Raw genomic sequence first — 4,580 nt, 5'->3', positions numbered from 1 at the left:
GTTTTTTTTATACAAAATGATAAACGGTGATGACATAAAATAGGCTATTTTTCTAACCGAACTAAGCACGTTTATCAAAGCATTCAGTAATCTGCCATTGTTCCATAACATCTTTCAGAAACGAGTCCTGAAATTCATCTACAATGAACAGTGGTGTGTTTATATTTAACCTGCCAGGGTTTCATGTTTTGCTATAAAGATTATATTATATTGATAAAATTGAGAATGGAAATGGGGAATGTGCCAAAGAGGCAACAACCCGACCATAGAGCAGACAACAGCAGAAGGTCACCAACAAGTCTTAAATGCAACGAGAAATTCCCGCACCCGGAGGCATCCTTCAGCTGGCCCCTAAACACATATATACTAGTCCAGTACTAATGAACGCCATACTAAACTCCAAATTGTACACACGAAACTAAAAGTTAAAATGATACACGACTAACAAAGGCTAGCGGGGTTAAACATGTTTGTTAGATCTCAACCCTTCCCCCACACCTCTAGCCAATGCAGAAAAGTAAACGCATAAAAATAAACACATTAAAATTCAGTTCAAGAGAAGTCCGAATTTGATGTCAGAAGATGTAACCAAAGAAATATATTAAGAATTTTTCTATAGCATATTCTTGAATTGTGACAATTCATTTATTATTTTAGGTCTATATGAAGTCATATAATTGGTCGAAGTGCGGGTAATAAAACCCCTAAAGTTATTGCATTTTATGCTTACAAATCTAAAGTCGTGATTCCGGGTGCTTGTCGTAGACTTGTGTTTGATGTGACCAAGACAAACGAAGGAAATGGCTACAGTAGACATACTGGAGTATTCACATGTCCTAAGACAGGAATCTATGTATTTGTTTGGGTCACCCAAATGTGTTATTCTGAGCATTCCACCGAGTTAATGCTAAACAATACCATTTACGGATCCACATTCCTTCGTGCCAAAGACGGAAACAGTTGTAGCGCATGTGTCAAAAGGAGATACAGTTTATGTTCGAAATCAAGAAGAAGAAGAAGAAGAAGAATGGGCTCACAAGGAGCATGATATAGAATGAAATTCATAACAGGGTAGCTATGGCCATTCATTGACTGGGGAAAATTAGGTGAACGTTCGTCTGTAATGCCTACTGCTCACGACGTAATTATCATAGAAATTTAAACTGTGAGGTCACCAAAGGTTCTAAACGCCTAAATAAAATAATTAAAAATACTAATCAGTAATAACTTTGTAATTTGAAAATAAATAAAAATGGCCTTCAACACGGAGTCTTGGCTCACACCGAACAGCAAGCTATAAAGGTTGAATACTTAAAATTCTTTACTTGATTTTTTGTTATGGTTTGACCATCAATTTTCCTAATATGATATCGCACGTTCTTTCAGATTATTTTTTTTACTTAATTGGCTTTAAAAGTTACAATGCATGATGTCGTCTGTTTATGTAGTTCATATGTGTTTTTCGTTTCTCGTTGGCTTTCCCGTTTGAATGGTTTTACACTAGTAGTTATGGGGCCCTCTATAACTTGCTGTTCGGTGTGAGCCAAGACTCCGTGTTGCAGGTCGTACCTTGAACCTATAAGGGTTTACTTTTATGAATTATTACTTGGGAGGAGAGTTGTCTCATTGGCACTCATACCACATCTTCCTATATCTATCTATATCTATACTTTTTTTTCAACAAAAGAATACATCACAAGAATATAAGTTTTGTAAGAAACGTGAGAAATTGTGTTGGACTTGAAGATAAGGCAAAGTGACAAATATCTGAAAGAATGAATCGTTTTATGGTATTAAACAAAGAAATCAAATGATTTTTTAATTATCCAGAACTCTTCACAAACAAAACCCACATGTATACGCATTGAATAAATAGTAGGCCATTCTTAAATGATCACACCGTAGAAGTAGTTGTGCTCTTAATCAATGAGATATTTTGTGAATTAACCCCATCAACTTAATAGTTTTTTTTACAATGGATAAACCTATTTTTTTTTTTTATTATTAAATAATATCATCTCTGAACATTATTATTCTTATAAATGACACGGTTGTATGTGATGATTATAATAAATATTTAAAACAAATTCCTTTCAAGCTTTCAGTCCGATATGCGGTTTAAATAGAACAAAGGAATTCGACCTCTTGTGTTTAGAAGGTAGAAAAGTGAAATGAACTTTGTATACGGTTGTCAAGATGTCACAAAAGTTACTTTCCGTAAAGTCATTATAAATATTTGCATTCACGTCGTTTAATTTTCATATTGTACAATTGTTGACAATGCAACTTGCAAACAATCGTTTTTAAAACGACCATAAGTCAAGGTGTTACGTCATTTAGGGGGTCTCCTTATAAACTGCTACTTTTTTTTGCTGGACATAGAAAAAATCTGGGAAAAATTACAAAAATTGAGAAATGAATTGCCAATCGTTTAAGACCATTCCCAAAGTGGCACACCTAAATTTGACATTTGGACGCAATTTCAAAGTTGGATGTTATATGACGGGATTTTGTTAATTAATTTACGAATCGAACACACCCGTCCTATATTTGTAACATCACATGACTTTTAAGTGATTAAAACTAATTTTTTTAAATAATATTTGCATGTTTGACATGTTTTTTTCTTTAACAATTACAATTTCACCGACAGTCATAATTTCTGTATTATTTTAAAAAGTTTTGTTACAAATTTTGTTACACCTTAGTTATACAGTTAACCGGATTGGTTGACCATCGTGAAGTTGAGTTTTTGGGGTAGCATAAATTTATATCGTTGTATTCCTTTCGTTTGTGTTAACCAATTGTCGTTCGGAATTATTTTTTATGCGTCATTTATTTATCTTGCAATTTCTTTTAATTTAGTTTGCGTCTTATTTCTTTGGTGTCATATTCACCGTACGGCCTTTAACAATGAGCAAAGCCCATACCGCATAGTCAGCTATAAAAGGCCCAGATATAACAGAGTAAAACAATTCAAACGAGAAAACTAACGGCCTTATTTATATTAAAAAAAATGAACGAAAAACAAATATGTAACACATAAACAAACAACAACTACTGAATTACAGGCTCCTGACTTGGGACAGGCACATACATAAATAATGTGGCGGGGTTAAACATGTTAGCGGGATCTATGTTTGTGTTCGATCATACAGTATAATAAGTCGGTAGTTGCCCGCGAATGGATTTTTTTTGTTCTTTGCGTCTTATTTGTTGATTGCAGTTGGTTTTTGTTTTGTGTCATGTGGATATATGATGTGATTTTGTTTTTCTTATGATGTGTTTGCATCTTAAATTGGGATTGCAGTGAGTTATTTCATGATTTCTTTTGTGCTATATTTTCGATACATTTTTAGTCTATCTTATAGCATCTTACAATTGTCCGGCGACATAATGTGATATTTTTTTTGTTCGCCAATAGTATTCATACGATTTGAATTTACTATTTATATCTTTTTCTTTTCTTATTAGTTTACAAATGTACCTACAGTCGAAAATTTGCAAGACATTAAGAGTCTTTACTTATTTAACCGTTTTACATTAGACTCAATTTTATTATAGTTTATCACATAAAGACTCGATTGTATTATAGTACTTTACTTGAATAACCGTCCCACTGTTAGTTGTATGTTAGTTCTTCACAACTCAGAAACAGATTCAAGAAAATCAAAGTTCCTTTATATTATTTTTTACCGTATACGGTGGCTCACTCTATTTTTCTCATACTTGCTCACTATTACAAGTCAAGTAATATAGTAGTACACCGGTGTCTTCATATTTCATGTACTGCACATGCGTATATATATTACTCGAGTGTGAAACATGTAGACAATACTCTACCAAAGCAAGCCAGGAAGCAATCCATCAACAAGGAATTAAGACTAAGCTAAGGGGATCTCGCTCCAGTCATGCTCCGGTGATTCCCTATGATTAATCAAACATCTTTTCCCGACGAAAGCCCCCCCCCCCCCCCCCCCCCCCCCCCCCGCCTATATTCTTGAAAACGTTGTTCTTATATATACTTATCTCCATGTTATTGTCTCAAGTCTTCAGTCTCTGCACCGAACTCTTACAATCAACCAAGTCGTTGCTAAGACGGTGCTTAAAAGAGCAGCGGCATGGGTTAAAATTGTACTTACTAGACAGTCTTTGATAATCTGTTATAGTTTTGTACAAGAGTAATGTTTGGGATGCTTAAACCTTTGGCATATTTCGTAAGTTGAAAAATGAATATACTAAAGACCTTTTTTGGGTGATAACATTTGCGGTTGACTGGCATATTTTATATAGAATGTATAACCTGTTTTTTTTTTGTTTTTTTTTAAATATGATTCTAAAAGATAACGAAAATTAAGCATATGCTCTTCTAACTGTTCTTGAACAGGGCTCCAATTTAAAAAAAAAGAAAGAGTTCAGATGATCAAGTTTTTTGAAGAAGGAGAAAGGGGAAACCAATAGCACTGCTATATCATCTCAGAAATTATATAAATTATTACCATTAGTATTACAAGACTATGAAGGATGCATTCACATCTCTTCTGTTATGGAGACGTTTGACAAATTCTGTATATAAAAAA

Source organism: Mytilus galloprovincialis, chromosome 4, assembly GCF_965363235.1.
Source record: "Mytilus galloprovincialis chromosome 4, xbMytGall1.hap1.1, whole genome shotgun sequence".
Taxonomy (NCBI): domain Eukaryota; kingdom Metazoa; phylum Mollusca; class Bivalvia; order Mytilida; family Mytilidae; genus Mytilus; species Mytilus galloprovincialis.
Note: the sequence above shows the minus strand (reverse complement) of the source record.